Here is a 17637-nt window from a genome sequence, read left to right as displayed (position 1 = left end):
TAGCCACGTATCAGGGCTCTGGCGTTGTATACACTGACCGTTTGGTGGTTGCTGGTCGGGTCGGTTATGCTCTAACTCTAGGGGACCATTACGAACAATGATCCTTGCCAGCGGGCTTTAGCGTTTTCACTGCTGAGCTGGTCGCCATCTTTCGTGCCGTAGAGTATATCCGCTCCTGCTCAGGTGAGTCCCTCGTTATCCGTAGCGACCCCCTGGACAGTTTACGAGCTATCGGCCAGTATTTCCCTCGCTCTCGTCTGGTGATGGCTGTCCAGGTGTCCCTCCTAGCTTTTGCCCATTGCGGTAGCTCTGTGGTCTTTGTGTTGACCCCAGGCCATGTTGGGATACCCGGCAATGAAAATGTTGACTGCCTAGCGAAAGAGGCCACCAGTAAACCATCGCTGGACGTTGGCCTCCCAGAGACTGATTTGCGAGTCTTCTTACGCCACAAAGTTTTTGAGCTATAGGACGCTCAATGGCGCAATCTGATCACATCCTATAATCTCCATGCCATTAAGAAGACGACGACTGTGTGGCGGTCATCCATGCGAGCCAATCACAGAGAGTCAGTTGTCCCTTGTCGGTTCCGCGTTGGCCACACCCTGCTGACACACAGTTATTTACTGCATCAGGAGGACCCTCCTCTATGTTGCTGTGGGGTGGCGTTGACAGTGGCCCACATTTTGTTGGCCTGTTCCGTTTTACCTGTGGTCAGGCAGACATTTGCGCTGCCTGATACGCTTCCTGTCCTTTTGACAGATGACTCTGCCATAGCAGGCTTAGTTTTGCGTTTTATTTGGGCGGTTTTTTTTATAATTTAATTTGAGTGTTTGTTATGTTTTTTGTGTTGATTCTGGCCTTTGGCCTACGGTTTTAAACTGAGTTTTTAATGTGTCTCTCGGTTGTTGGCTTATCCTTTTTTTTTTGTTTCTTTGGTCGGCCAACCACCATCATACTCTGTGTGAGCTTAATTCGTTTTGTCTGGCTTTTTCTAAGTTTCTCTTGCCCTGTGTCGTCTGTCATCTATTCTGTTGCTCGTTTTTTATTATCTGTAGCTATTTTTAGTATCTGGAGAAAGGGACCGATGACCGTAGCAGTCTGGTCCGTTTAATCCCACAAACCAACCAACCAACCATCACCTGATTAGTTTTCATTGAGTGACAATGTAGAAATTGACATCCTTCAAAACCTCTTCTTAGAGTCTATGATTTAGGTGTTTAATTGTTTACTTTTACTTATTTAACTATTTTTGCAACTCCAAACACAAAAAATTGATACCTACCGGGAAATTATTGCTGTGCCTGGACTCTAACGTGGTAGGCATTACGTATAATGGAAGCCGCCTACAATATGTATACCTGGCCAACAACCATTTATCTGTTGTTCCTAATTCGAACCGTGACTCGGTCGGAATAATGATTTTCAGGTTATGTTGTTCCTCATAAGGAGGCCGATGGCCGAAGGGGGCAATGCACAGTGTTAAAGGACACAAAATTTGGCGAACGATTCAGTGACCTTTTTTTGGTTGTCAGGCTGTAACGAGAGTTCCTAGAACATTTCACATTGATTCTCATGTTAGCCAGTGGTTGATGGGACGCTTACAGCCTTCATTAAGCGTAATTGAATGCTAACGTTCCAAAATTTACTTAAGACGCGATGGAAATGGTATTCAGACTGTAAAACGCTTCCGAAAGCTAGCCCGAAACGGAAGCACCATCTCTCTGTGGAAAACAGTTTTGAATTTGAAGGGAACTGGTGTGTTAATTGTGGATAGCTGTAGGGAGCGAAATGCTATCCTTACTAAATACTCCCCACTTCTTGATTTCTATGCAATGAAGGAAAGAAGATTGGGTTTAATGTAGGGTGACCAAACGTCCCGGAAAACCGGGATTGTCCCGATTTTCACCCCTGTGTTCCGGTGCCCCGAAACTTTCTCAAATTTTAGGGATTTCGCTATGTTAAAGGAAATACAACACAAGAAATTAATATATTTTAGCTTATTTGTCTAAAACCTCCATTGTCCTATAGTAGTAATCACAGTATCAGTATTGATACACTCAGGCAATAATTTACTTTGAGCAGTACTTTGGCCAAAAAGTAGTAAGTTGTATTATTGTAACGGAGCTATGAAACCGTCCGATTGTCGCGCCCCTTACTCACACACTCATTGTCAGAACAGTGTAGTAGTTGATGTTTTGTCACACAAACTGCAATAATTTTTTCTCATATTAGTGGTATTATTGTTGCAGTACTGTGAAACGCAATGCCGAAAAGTGCCTGCTAGTTCAGTGACTCTTATTCCAAGGAATGGAATTTCATTTCGAAAGGTCGTTTTGATTACGAAACAGAGTGTTCCGTATGTAACTGTTTTATTAGTATAAGTCATGGTGGACGTTGCGACATAGTTGGTCACATCAGGTCAAAGAAACGCATTAACAGATACAGTGCACCGAGCTGCAGTAAAACTCTACAAAATTATTTTGTGAAACATCAGTCAAGTGAAGAGACGAAAGCTCGAGCAGCCGAGCTTACACTAGCCTAGCACACGGTAAAACATCACCAAACTTATAGATCTAGTGATTGTACTAATAAGTTTAACAGCATTATGTTTGATGATTCTTCCATTGCAAAAAAGTTTAGTTCAGTAAGAACTAAAGTGTCAACCTTAGTGAAAGGAGTAATTGCTCCCCAGAGTGTAAAGGAATGCCTTCTTTCTACGGGATATCCACTGATGCCAGCAATCAAAAAGCCAGTAAAATATTTTCGTTAGTTTTTCAATTTTTCGGTATTAATCAAGGAATTCGGACCAAAATTTTGAATATTAGTTCCCTACCTAATGAAACATCTGACGAAATTTCAAGATTTTGTATGAATACTATCGATATGTTTGATCTTGAGATAAATAAATATGTGGCATTTTGTGGATACAACACCAACACGAACTTTGGTATTTTAAAAAGACAAGGCAAATGCAACGTATTCACCTAATTAAAGGCAACACTGCATGAAAACATTGAGCCCATAGGGTGCCCTGAACATGTTTTACACAATGGCGTGGAGACATCTGCTGACAGTTTAAGTTGTGATGTTGAAACTATCGTCATGAAGGTATACTCACACTTTTACATATATACTGTTAGAACAGAGAGGCTTAAGAAGTTCTGTGATTATGTAGGAACTGAATATATGAATGTAATGTGTCACTCGAAAACTCGCTGGTTATCACTGTTTCCAGCAGTTGAAAGAGTAATCCGCCTGTTTGAACCGTTAAAAGATTTTTTCCTAAATGAAGACAAAGCCCCCATAATATTGGTTCAGTCTTTCAGTAACCCTTTAAGTGAAGCCTGCTTATGGTTCATTCACAGTCAGGTTAGCACTTTGCAACATGAGATAAAGGAAATTCAGGGAAGCACGAAAAGTGTAATAGAGGTAAATGATGTTTTGAAAAATACTCTGGAAACTGTTACTAAGATGAGAGAACAGCAGTTCATTTATTTTAATGTAAATCTGTCCTTAAAAGAGCAGAAGTATCAGAAGCAACGGAAAGGAGTTTTAGAGAAGAAGTTAACAAGTTATATGACACCTGTGTAGAATATCTCAGCAATTGCAGCACCTCATATTTACCCTCATCGCCGGTGTTTGGATGTTATTGAAGAGAGTGCCAATATGGAAAAGTGTTGAAGAGACAGTTTTTTATTTGAAGAGTAAAGAAATTGAAATCGATGATTCCATTCTCTTTGATCAGTTTGGCACACTGACAAATTTTGTTGAAGAAAGTCTTCCCAAGTGGAATAATGAAAAAAAAAGACACCATTGGAATGTCATGAGAAGTGGCTGAGTTTTTTAAAAAGCTGTGACTGTCTTCAGTATTACTCTGAGTTGGTAATAATTGCAAGGTATCTTTTGCAATCCCAGCCCGTAATGCCAACGTGGAAAGAATGTTTTCGTTCATGAATATCCAATGGACTGATGAAAGAAACAGATGGAGGTGGACTTTCTTGAAGCAATCCTGCAGATCCTGTACAACTACAAAATTGATTGGGCCGTTTAATCACTGTGTCTCAAAGAACAAAGACATGATCAAGAAGGCTGGAGGCAGTGAAAAATTCCCTTTTCTCCGAGGACAGTAAATTCCGTCTACAACTGCTCAGTAATATTAAAGCTCATGTTAATATTAATTGAGTAAAAGTTGAATGGCTGTAAAATTTTGTAAAATCGTAATACATTTCTTTATTACTGTATACGTTTATTAAATGTCATTAATTATAGAAATAATCTAGATTATATCAATCTTTTGTATCCTCTTATTAGTTATAATAATCGGGTTAACAATATGTATCAGCAAAACATTAATATTTAAAATTAAGAAACCTGGGTACATGTGGAATGAGGTATCCATTGGCACCCGGGTGAATGTGTCCCGGTTTTTCACCGAAAATAATTTTGTCGCCCTATTTTAATGTCGTCTCGACATTAGATGGACTACAAGAACAGATTGTGTCAAGGATGGAAGAAGGTAATCGGCCGTCCACTTTCAAAGGAATTATCCTGGGATCTGCCGAGAGTAATCTAGAGAAATCACGGAAAAATTATATCTGGATGGCCGAAAGTGAGCTTTAACCGTCGTTCTTCCGAATGCGAGTGTAGCATGCGAACCACTGCGCGACGTTGCTTGGTGATCTCGGTGTAAAACGATCCAGGTACTCAGCACTTTACTTCACAAACTCTAGTTAAGCAATGAAATCTAGTCCATGGCGTGCGATTTCATTGTTGTCTCTGTGCGTAGACAGGGCAGAAGGCTAGCTTAGCTTGGCTAACAGATATACGCTGGATATCTTCAGGCATAAATTTACATACGCTACGGAACGGAGTATGAGCCATCTCTTGAAAGAGCACAGTGGTCATTTCGGAGTGCTGTAGGTGGTACAGACCTGGAACCAGATGCTCACGTGAGTCTCCACCACTGACAGTAGTCATGGATGTAAGGTGTTGTTCATGCGCTAGGTGGTTGTACAGAATCAGGGCAGTGACCAGGTCAGAATTGAAATGTGACACAATGGCAACAAGGAGCTATCAGCTATAGCCTGACCGTAAAAAGAGTTGCTCTATTCGTTGTTTCAGCGTAGGCTGAAAAAGTTATTGCCAAGAGGTTCTCGCATTTAGCGGCTGGTGATCGGTGTTACAACGTGTGATGACAATCGGTCTTAAATCCGATAGCAACCGCTGCTATCAGTAAATGCAGATCCATCTCACCCAGTTTCCGAGAGAGCATTGTGAAGGCAACTAAACTAAATGGACATTTACTTTCGGGTGCCTCACATAACTCAATTTTTCACAGAAGCATACGGAACCACGGGACTTCAGTGGTCCGAGCAATATGTACACTGGACACTAGATGAAAGCAGACGTCTAGCGTGGTGCAGTGAGTAGCGAATGTACGTTTTATCAGATAATGGAAGGGAGGGATGACCAATAACTCTGTCTGTGTGCGGTGCATGGGCGTGTGTGCCAGTGACTCTCGCCCAATTGCACACATATCGTTTTGCAACGTCAAGCTGTCTGAATGAGACAGGGGGTACAGAGAGGGAGGGGGCGGGCGGGGTCTGTAAAAGCGCCACTCATGCGGCTTGCAGCTTTGTTCACATTTCATTTATCTCAACAGTATAGTTCGCAAACAAGGCAAATTTCTACTATTATTTAATTATTTTGTTTTGCTGAAGATGTGATCAAATTTATATCTGGCTCCAACATCTGGCATACTGATAGAAGCAGACAATTTCGTAGATTTTCGTCATTTATGTTATGTCAAACCTTAGCAAGATATATCTGGAATTCTTTCAACTGCACGAAGGATTGTAGAAAATTCGCGTATGACATTGTGCTTAGGTAAATGGATAACGGTTCTTGTCGATGCGCTTTTACTTTCATGGATTCATTTTTCTCATTAAATGAGAAATAACTCGCTTCTCACTTTGTAACGTCTTACTCAGGGCAGTCTGATGTCACTTCTATTTAAAATTCAAGGCCTGCAGGCATTCCGCGTCTGTAATTTTCATCCTTGCTTTCCTTTTTCCTTCATAAATCCTACAACAGCGAGTCTTAAATCGGAAATACATTCCCGGCATGTCGTTTGACTTAACCACGTGCTTCGAAATCGTATATAAGGTCTCGAGGCTCTTTGATGAATCCCATCAAAACTTTATAAGATTTAGTATTCAAACCACCAACTCATGATGTGTTCCCTGCCTGTGTATTTGACACAAGGCCTATGTTCATATACGGAAGAATGAATCCTGTACCAATCGTCCATTTTAAATATTTCTCTATATTGCAGCCCTATTCTGTATCGTTCCGTCGTTCTGTCGATCGGTTCGTAGCTGATTTCACCAAGCAGTAGTCTTACCACAACCGAGCCTCTGTGCAATTCCGCAAACCGTTCGGTAGCGGGTCGGTAAGGTTCCCAATGTACCGAGGGGGGCCTCTGTCATGTTGCCGTCTCTCCTCTCGCCATCCAGTCAAAGACAAGTGATCACTGCTGCGGTCAAGCACACATGACGACTGTGCAACCTGCATGCCAGAAGTGGCCAGACCACACAACTACCAGACATGCTATTCCCATTATTTTTTTCAAAAAGTGTGGTCACTGTGAATTGTGTTGCTCATATACACTATGTGATCGAAAGGATCCGCACACCCCAAAAACATACGTTTTTCATATTAGGTGCATTGGGCTCCCATCTACTGCTGGTACTTCGTATCAGAGACCTCAGTAGTTATTAGACATGGTGACAGGGCTTAATGGGGCCTCCGCGGAACTCATGGACTGAATGTGGTCAAGTGTTTGGTGTCACTTGTGTCATACGTCTGTACGCGAGTTTTCCACATTTCTAAACATCTGTAGATTCACTATGTAGGATGTCATAGTGAAGTGGAAACGTGAAGGGACACGTACAGCCCAAAAGCGTACAGGCCGACATCGTCAGTTGAGTGACAGAGACCGCCGACTGTTAAAGAGTGTCGTAATGTGTAATAAGCAAACATCTATCCAGACCATCACATGGGTATTCACAACTGCATCAAGATCCACTGGAAGTACGATGACACTTAGGCGGGAGGTGAGAAAACTTGGATTTTATGGTCCAGCGGCTGCTGATAAGCCATCCATTACCCTTGCAAATGTCAAACCACGCCCCGCTTCGTGTAAGGAGCATAAACATTGGACGGCTGAACAATGGGAAAACTTTGGGTGCAGAGACGCATCACGGTACACAATGTGGCGATCCGATGGCAGGGAGTGGGTATGGTGAATGCCCGATGAAATTCATCTATCAGCGTGTTAAGTGCCAACAGTAAAATTCGGAGGCGGTAGTGTTATGGTGTGGTCATGTTTTCCATGGAGGGGTCTTGCACCCCTTGTTGCTTTGCATGGCACTGTCACACCTCAGGCCTACATCGATGTTTTAAGGACCCTCTTGTTTCCCACTGTCGAAGAGCAATTCGGGGATGGCGATTGTATCTTTCAACACGATCAAGCACCTGTTCATAATTCACATCCTGTGGCCGAGTCGTTACACGACAATAACATCCCTGTAATGGACTGGCCTGCACAGAGTCCAGAGCTGAATCCTATAAATACCTTTGTGATATTTCGGATCGCCGTCCTCGTGCCAGGCCTCACCGACCGACATCGAGTGGACCTCCACCATACCGAACTCCCACATTACCGATGGAGGACGCCACCTACGTAGGGAGAAATGATCATCTTAATAAAATAAGAGAAATTAGAGCTCCAACGGAAAGATTTACGTGTTCCTTTCTCCCACGCGCCATTCGAGAGTGGAATGGTAGAGAGGTAGTATGAAAATGGTTCGATGACCCTCTGCCTTACACTTAAGTGTGAATTGAAGAGTAACCATGTAGATGTAGATGTAGAACGTGTAAGTCATTTTCAGCCTGGTGTCCGAATGTTTTTCAGCACATAGTGTAAGTTATCAGAGGAAACGTTGGGGAAAAAAAGAGAAGCTTTTTCATCTATAGCTCTGTGAAACGGCTTCACATATTCCCATTGTCTGTTGTTGTTTATGCGTGCTATTTTTGAAACAAAATTATGACGCAGTAAGACACTTTATAAGTGACAGGTTTCGACCAGTATGTCTGCCCTTTCTAAGCGTAACTGTCTGCATTAAAGTTTAATGACTTATAATGATTGTTCAATTGATTTATCCATTTCAAGACTTGATAAACAAACATATCTTGATGATCGTAGGGGTTACTGTAGCTCTTTGATGTTCTCCGATAGATGGCCACATTTCCTCAACCAAATTATGGGTAATCTTCTTGCTCAGTCAGTATCTCTCCATAAAGTTCCTCTCGCGCTTTTCAGAAGAGTTCGTCTTGTCCCGCGGATTACACTCGCAGATCGCATGGTGTACCATTTCCTCGAGCTCCTTGCAGCCTTCCTTGCTCTTGTGTTCCTCTTCACAGTATCATGCACACCATGTAACCTTCCATGACTGTCAGCTGAGGTTGATGCATAATAACATATGTGAACCCACTTTCCACATTGATGCATCCCGGTGATTCATTAGTGAAACATAATCAACGCATCCAAAACTAAAAATTACTCAGTATTTCTAAAATAGCGTATTGTCTCCGCCGTAGAGCACACCAAACTGAGTGAATTTCGTTACCAACACCTCACCTCATCTTGGTACAGTAGACGAAAGAAAGACAGGCAAAATGATTTGAAAGAGGCCTCAGTAGCGTACAGAATAGCAACTTTGCTTAACGAACAGAAAATATCACTACCGCGACTATCCTACTGAACCGAACGATGTGAAAGATTCAGAATAGGGCTACTGAGAAGGACCAAGTTAGCCGAGACGTTACAAAACTGGTGTCGTGACAGATGGAGCCGCGGCCTGCATGCGAGCAGGTGTTCAGCGTAGTAGCTGCTCTGCCAGTGCGGCGGATTGCTAAGGTCGCAGGTTCAGTTGTCTTCACGTTCATATCGTCGCAACTGACGTTACTGCCGAGATGGCAGAAAGGGAACAGATCGAAAATACAAAACAAAAAAAAAGGTTCTGCACGCTGCGGCAGACCTTAATGTAAGGCATCGAGAGTACCGAGGGCTTTTAATCCACGATATGTGGAGGGCGTAGTTCTGGCTGAAGCTGGTTTTTTGTCCTTTTGCGTCTCCTTTTTATATACTGACTTTCCCCCACTTGTTCAAGTTACCTTGAACAACATCTGATGATTTCACTATTCTCAGTGACCAAGTATTGCTCTTTTCTATAAATTTGATGATGGGTATATAGTGGACGTTCCTTTCTATCAAGACAACGAGACACAGGGCTGCATAAATACCTTCCCTGCACGATGAAAATTCTGTTACGTAACAAAACTGACTGACGGTCCCACAGCAGCCAACTAATATACACTAAAGAACTCGCAAAACAAAAATCATAATTATTTAACATCTTTACTTGCTTGCATGACGACTTCTGCTTCCATGTTCAACAATACTGACGTACCTACTTTAATCTAACACTTGGTGGCTTCACACAGCACACCACAAAAACTGATTATTTCATCGTCTTTCCCTCACAGACACCTACCTGCAACTAATAACGCCACTCTGGTCCAGGATGGAAGCTGTCCTAAACTCCAGTGCACAGCTCTGAAGGCCTAGCGTACCATTGTGCAAGGTTCAGCTTTCAAACGCGACTACATGGCACTCGAAATCATCTGAGGAGACAACGAGAGAAGTGATCTAGGAGATCGAGAACTCTCAGAAACGGCGTGGGAATCAAAACAAACGTATTGTGGACTGAGGGGCGTGCCTATTTCGCCAGCAGGTGATTTATGCCACATCACGGGAGACATCGACTTTCTCTCCAAGATGATGCAACATCGTTGGCAACCGTGAGTCCGTTACTGGATGAAGGGAATTCTTCTTCAGATTACGTATCTGCCAGTCAGCACAGAAGAAGCAGAAACGACTTGTATAGTCCGAATATTGTGTTACTGCTTGTAATGATACAGCACAGGTCCTCGGTCTGCGTACTGACGGATCAGTAGGGTTTTACAGCCAGGCAGAATACTGCCACGACAGTTCACACACCGTGTCACACATCGCGTGGCATGTGGAACCCCGGATGTAAATGCCATAGAAAATTACTGAAACTGTTTGGAATAGTGGGTTCTACGCCGTAATAAAAAATCTCGTAATTTGGTTGCCGTACACTATGTAATCGTCTGTGAATGGTTGCAGTAATAGAGCTCAAGCGACTGCTGGATTCTGTTCCTCGGTGAAATAAGACCAGTACTAGAGGCGGTGTGACGCGGTATGAGTATGCTGGCTAGACAGGAGGGAAAAGGGGTGGGGGGATTGGAGTGGAACACATTTTGTCAGCTGTGCTTCGATACAAGCACAGAAAGAACAGCAATTAGAAAGATTATTTATTCTGTATTTTTCTGGATCTTTGGTCTCTTGTTATTAATTGCCGAATATTTTCACTACAAATGTACTTTCGTTCTGAATGTTCTATTATTAATCTACTATTCTGTAACACAAGGTCATATCTAACATAGCGCAGAATGCTACTCTCACAGACCATTTGGCGAGGCGAAGTATGTGAGAGTGAATTGATGGAAGACCACGTCTTAATTTCACTTTGATGTGCCAAAAATAACGAATACATCAACGAATTTGCTCATTCGTTGATAGTCATCGTCACTTTCAAAGTCCCCACTTCTTTGTAAACGACATGGCTTATATTATTTCAGTGTGTACCATGAGTTTCATTCTACGAATCAAGTTAAAAGCATCTTCTACAATATGGTTATAGTCGCCGCTCCTAGACTTACGCAGTGTGGCCAACCGAAATACATTTATACAGCATACTTTATTGTGTGGCCTAGCAATTAAAATGTAATTAGTTTCTTCCCGTCATCCATTGATGGAGCCGTTCTTAGACAAGTTGTGGAAGAGCGACCAGTAAAACGTGTTTTAAATAAAGGTAAACGTCTCCGGTTACGTAATTTTAGGTGCCGTTTTTCATTACTTAAATCCTGAATGATACAGTTCCAAGCTTTCCAAAAGCATCGATTATGATTGACGAAATTAAGAACAGTACAATGAGACTAAAAACATTACAACTTCTCCCTCTACACTGCTGCACCGTTTGTATACTCTGAAAGCAGATGTGTTTCGTACCACAACGACAAGAAACCCTAACGGCTATTACCGAGTTTGAAAGTCACGTCAACTTCAGATTGTCAACCCTACAGAGAGAAAGATGTCACTGTTATTAGTTCAAATATTAGGGAATCGAAAACGTACATACATATTATGATAACACAAACAGTGAATGGACGTCATTTATTTCCAATATGGCTGGAGTAGAGAAATTATTGGCAAACTGTATAATGTTTACCAATCTCGCTCTGGAGAAATACGAGTGTATGCCAATATGTTGATTAAGAACGTTATAAAACCACCGAGCTATAACAACAAATTTCGTCAATCCCGAGGAAACTGTGTTACATTCCTGGATCAATAAAGATCGGCAATGTTCACAGTCAAATGTTAGCAAAAATTAGTGCTTCTACAAAATGATCGATTTGCAAAGGGTACAACTAATTAGGACTGTCATATCTTAGCAAAAGATCTCTCCAAGAAACCGACTATACTCTGGTGCTACGTAAAACCATTATGTTAGTAGAAGGCTTCTATCCAAGCACGTGGTGACAAGTGGCAACAGAATAAAGTAAAATAAAAGTTGAAGTTTTTAAGTTTACTTTAAAAAATTATTCAATAAAGTCGATCGTAATGAAATACCGTCGTTTGACTGTCGCACACACTCGTGAATGAAGAACACAGAAATATGCAGCCCCGTCGTTGAGAATCAACTGAAGTAGTTGAAAGCAAATGAGTCGCCAGGTCCGCAAAGAATCCTGGTTCTATTTTACAAAGAGTACTTCTCGTGATTGGGTACTTACCTAGATTGCGTTTGTCGCAGGAGGTCCCAAGTGACTGGAAAGCGATCAAGACGGATTTCTTTGGAGGGTTGCAGGCACATTCCACATTCCCGTTGTTGTTGTGGTCTTCAGTTCTGAGACTGGTTAATGCAGGTCTCCGTGCTACTCTATCCTGTGCAAGCTGCTACACCTCCCATTATGTGATGCAGCCTGCGTCCTTCTGAATCTGCTTCGTGTATTCATCTCTTTGTGTCCCTCTACGATTTATACCCTCCACACTGCCCTCCAATCCTAAACTGGTGATCCCTTGATGCCTCAGAACATGTCCTACCAACTGATCTTTTCTTCTAGTCAACTTGTGCCACAAACTCCGCTTCTCCTACATTCTATTCAGTCCCTCCTCATTAGTTATGTGATCTACCCATCTAATCTGCTGATTTCGTCTGTAGCACCTCATTTCGAAAGCTTCTATTCTCTTCTTGTCGAAACTATTTATCATCCATATTTCACTTCCATACATTGCTACACTGCATACAAATACTTTCAGAAACGACGTCCTCACACTTAAATCTATACTCGATGTTATCAAATTTCTCTTCTTCACGAACGCTTTCCTTGCCATTGCCAGTCTACATTTTATATCCTCTCTACTTCGAGCATCATCAGTTATTTTGTTCCCCAAATAGCAAAACACCTTTACTACTTTAAGTGTCTCATTTCCTAATCTAATTCCCTCAGCATCACCCGACTTAATTCGACTACATTCCATTATCCTCGTTTTGCTTTTGTTGATGTTCCTCTTATATCCCTCTTTCAAGACACTGTCCAATCTGTTCAACTGTTCTTCCAAGTCCTTTGCTGTCTCTGGCAGAACTACAATGTCATCGGCGAGCCTTAAAGTTTGTATGTCTTCTCCATGGATTTTAATATCTACTCCGAATTTTTATTTTGTTTCCTTTACTGCTTGCTCAATATACTGATTGAATAACATCGGGGAGAGGTTACAACCCTGTCTCACTACCTTGCAAACCACTGTTTCCCTTTCATGTTCCTTGACTCTTATAACTACTATCTGGTTTTTGTACAAATTGTAAATAGCCCTTCGCTCCCTGTATTTTACCCCTGACACCTTCAGAATTTGAAAGAGAGTATTCCAGTTAACATTGTCGAAAGCTTTCTCAAAGTCTACAAATGCTAGAAACATAGGTTTGCCTTTCCTTAATCTTTCTTCTAAGATAAGTTGTAGGATCAGTATTGCCTCACGTGCTCTAACATTTCTACAGAATCCAAACTCATCTTCCCTGAGGTCGGCTTCTATCAGTTTTTCTATTCGACTGTAAATAATTCGCGTTAGTATTTTGAAGCCGTGACTTATTAAACTGATAGTTCGGTAATTTACACATCTTTCAACACCTGCTTTCTTTGGGATTGGAATTACTATATTCTTCTTGAAGTCTGAGGCTATTTCGCCTGTCTCATATATTTGGTCACCAGATGGTAGAGTTTTGTCACGACTGGCTCTCCCAAGGTTGTCAGTAGTTCTAATGAAATGCTGTCTACTCCTGGGGCCTTGTTTCGACTTAGGTCTTTCAGTGCCCTGTCAAACTCTTCACGCAGTATCATATCTCCCATTTCATCTTCACCTACATCCTCTTCCATTTGCATAATATGGCCCTCACGTGCATCACCCTTGTATAGTCCCTCTATATACTACGCTCACCTCTCTGCTTTCCCTTTTATATTCCCAGTGTTCCCGGAATTTACTTAACACAGTGGCCCACTGCAGCGTGTTAACGAAGGTTCCATTGTATGGAATAAATTCCCAGATACCTTAGGATACTTATAGAACAATTAGAAAAATTATACATGACTGCACTTAAGCTGACACAATATTTTTTAGAACAACGCAATCTGACTTTCAAAAATCCCTACAAAAAAGGCCCTGACTAACATTAACCTATACCTTTCACAAATTGCTTGCCTCACAAAAATCTTGGTTACTCGAACTACTGCAATACAGCGAGCGCCACTACTGCCAGCTAAATAAAAGATTCAAACTACAGAATGCACTAACTACTGATAGGGATAGTTAGCAAATGAAAGACTTTAAGAGAGAACAAACAATGTATTTACCTTAATAGTCATAATATACATAGCAGTTCATGACATCCCTTCTTACAGAGCGAGGTGGCGCAGTGGTTAGCACACTGGACTCGCATTCGGGAGGACGACGGTTCATCCGTCTCCGGCAATCCTGATTTAGGTTTTCCGTGATTTCCCTAAATCATTTCTGGCAAATACTGGGATGGTTCCTTTGAAAGGGCACGGCCGATTTCCTTGCTAATCCTTCCCTAGCCCGAGCTTGCCCTCCGTCTCTAATGACCTCGTTGTCGACCGGACGTTAAACACTAACAACCAACCACCATTCTTACAAATTTCAAAACTCCCCCATCTCTCTCCCCACATCCACCACTGATGGCAGCTCACCTCCAACTGCGCAACGCTACGCACTGTTAACATCCAGCTGCCCAACACTATAATGGCGAGTATTACAACAATGCCAACCAGCCACAGATTGCACACAGCACAGCCAGTGATCTTCATACAGAGCGCTACGTGGCGTTACCAATAAAAAAACCTAAACAGCCTACTTACATACCCCCCATGCTCCCCACAAAAAAATTTACAAATTGTTTTGGGCAGTGGCCAATACAGATTAGAAAAATTTTTTCATAATTACAATAACAAAGGTATCAAATGCACACAATTATTGATACAATGTTGGTCAGAAGCTAAAATTTTCTCACAGTCCATAAAGACAGTCCTGATCGTTCATCACAGCAAAATTGCAGTGTTTTTCTCAAAGTCTGAGCAATAAAAGAAATTGCACTTCGAAGTAATGGATTTCTAAGCAGTCTTGAAGAAGTAGTGTTGTCCTTCCAACGGAAAGACAGTGCTGACTCTTGACATGCAGACGTAATAGACCATAACAGAGCAAACCCACAGCAGAGTCAGTCGAAGTTGAAGACTATTGGTAGATTGGTCATCACAGAGCAGACCCACTGTAGTCCTCGTAGAGATTATGGTATTGATGGGCCACCAAAGGTGCAGACCCACTGCAGTCCTTGTAGAAATAATGGTATTGGTGGGCCATCGAAGGTGTAGACCCACTTCAGTCCTGTAGAGATGGCCAGCAGCCATGTGTTGCGATTGTGCAGGTGCAGAATCACTATCGAAGAGTCTTGCGGAGAATATAGCAAGTCCATAAACCACCACTTGTGCACTCACAAAGTTTTGGAATTGTCCTTAGAACCAGCAATGCTGTTAACCAGTCCTTTGCTGAATTGTGAACACACGTGCAAACACTATCAGTCCCTACTTCTCACATATTGTCCATATACTATGACCAACAGAAACGTGTGCAGTGAAATGTAACTTACAAGTTACTTAATTTGATGAACTGGTGTCAATTACAATTTTATAACATAAGAATACAATAACAAAGGTACAAAGTACATCATTAAAAACATAATAATACAGATAACATTTCTACTAATACAGGCTTTACAAAAGAATTGAACTAACATATAAATCAATGTTACAGGAATTATGACATAAGTACATACATAAAAGATCAGAATAACTTTTGAAACATCAACTTCACACATAAGCATTAGAAGAAAACGGAATAAGTATTGTGTAAACATCTTTATGAAGTAAATAACATGTTATTAATGCAAATTATTTTTGAGGATAACATTATTCCTCATCACAGTGAATGTAGCTTAGTATTAGAAGAGAAAAAAATTCTATGAATCAGTACACAGAGACAGGAAGAAAACAAATACACAAGGGTACACAAACACATAGTGGGATAACACAAAAGGAAAGGACAGGGTTTGTTTTCAGGGTAACATTTGGTACTGCAGACCAACCCAAAACTACATTCCATAGATTGTCCCTCTTATTTCAACATTTGCTGCAGCCAAAAAAAAATCCTATCCAAGCATGCTTTCTGTATTCTGTTCACATCCTCTTTCAAAAACAGTTTTTAGTTTTTCTCCACTGTACACAACTTTTTTTTGGCCAAACCATTTTCTTATTGCTTCTCAATGCTTTTCTTCCAATTCAACATAGTTAGTTTCTTATGTAGTCTACCCCTCTTAAGCTAACTTAAACCTACTGAGCTCAGATGCTAAACTAAGGGACGACGCAATGCAGCATCACAAAACAATTAACTCAAACAGCAGTGACAAAAAAATGCAAGTATGCAAAGAAAGCAGCAATAAATGTAATAACTTATACCTAAACATGACAAACCCACAAGCAGAAAAAATAGTACAGTAAAGACAACAACGCAGATAAGGGAAATGTATATTCACATCTTAATGTCTATATAATTAAAGTGGTGCACCACAAAAACTTATTTTATGAAATAAATTACCAAGTACTTGAAAAGAAAATTATGTATGCAGTTCCTGTGAAGGGAAATGTCATTTTGTGCTCCCTCATTTTTTTGGAAGTATATCACATTATTATTATATACTGGATCTGTAGACAGAAAATATTTATATTAGTACATCTCTAAAAATTTTATTTTAACCAATGCTGCAGTGCAGCTAGAAACTAGATATTGCACAAAATAGTCAAAGCAAGGTGTGAAACGTCATTCACTAGCCATATGGCGTTTCACAGTGCAGTAAACAAGATTTCAACTAGCAAGACAATATACGTGAAATGTTTCTCATCATTTCATTTCAGAAAATATCATAAATTAAGAGCTGCACAGTGTAATCATATGTTTTCAAGTTTGGGCGTGTCGTATTTGCGATGCTTTCTACAAAGGAATGTCAATAGCGAGGTTAATGGCCTCCTTTTTTCCTCCACCTGTGCCTCTGAAAGGCACACACTAATGACTTTTTCTCAAGGCGGCTGGCACACCTGGCCGCTCACAACGCATTACGCCACGGTCACTTACCTTTCTTACCGAAATATTTACGACACCAGTTTCCGCTACAGTGGCAGTCTCATATAAAAATATTTTCACAAGTTGAGAATTTGCGTTACAAACGTATAGAAAATAAAATCCTACAAATATAACAGTGGCCAAAAAATTTTCGACAGCATTGTCATACATTCACGCATGTACACACATATCATAATTCTTAAAGTACGAATCTTGGTTTCCAACATCATTTTCCACAAATCAGAGTCCCTAACCACTACTCATTATTCATTACCTTATTATACATATACATATTCGTAGACACTTCTTCAATATTTCATCATAATAAATATGTAGCATAATGAAATTCCTCACATAGCATCAGCCTATTGATCATAAACATACCGCAACAGCGTAATACACATCGTCATCATAACATCATAAAATATCAGCCAAATCTCAAAAGTGCCAATAATTTCAAAACCTAAAAAAAATTCTCTGCTCATGTCAAAAGTGTCATCCACATCAAACGTACTTAAAAAATCATGATCCCATACCAAATACATCACCAAAACTCTCACAGTATCCAAATGGTTCCAAAAAATATATGGTACAAGTTCACAAAGTACAGACAAAATACAGTTTCATAAGTGTGAAGTTATAGAACTGTGTAATTACGTAAACATCTGTCACTGATGTAGTAAAATAAA

The sequence above is a fragment of the Schistocerca gregaria genome, chromosome 3 (assembly GCF_023897955.1).
Source record: "Schistocerca gregaria isolate iqSchGreg1 chromosome 3, iqSchGreg1.2, whole genome shotgun sequence".
In the NCBI taxonomy this organism is placed as follows: domain Eukaryota; kingdom Metazoa; phylum Arthropoda; class Insecta; order Orthoptera; family Acrididae; genus Schistocerca; species Schistocerca gregaria.
Note: the sequence above shows the minus strand (reverse complement) of the source record.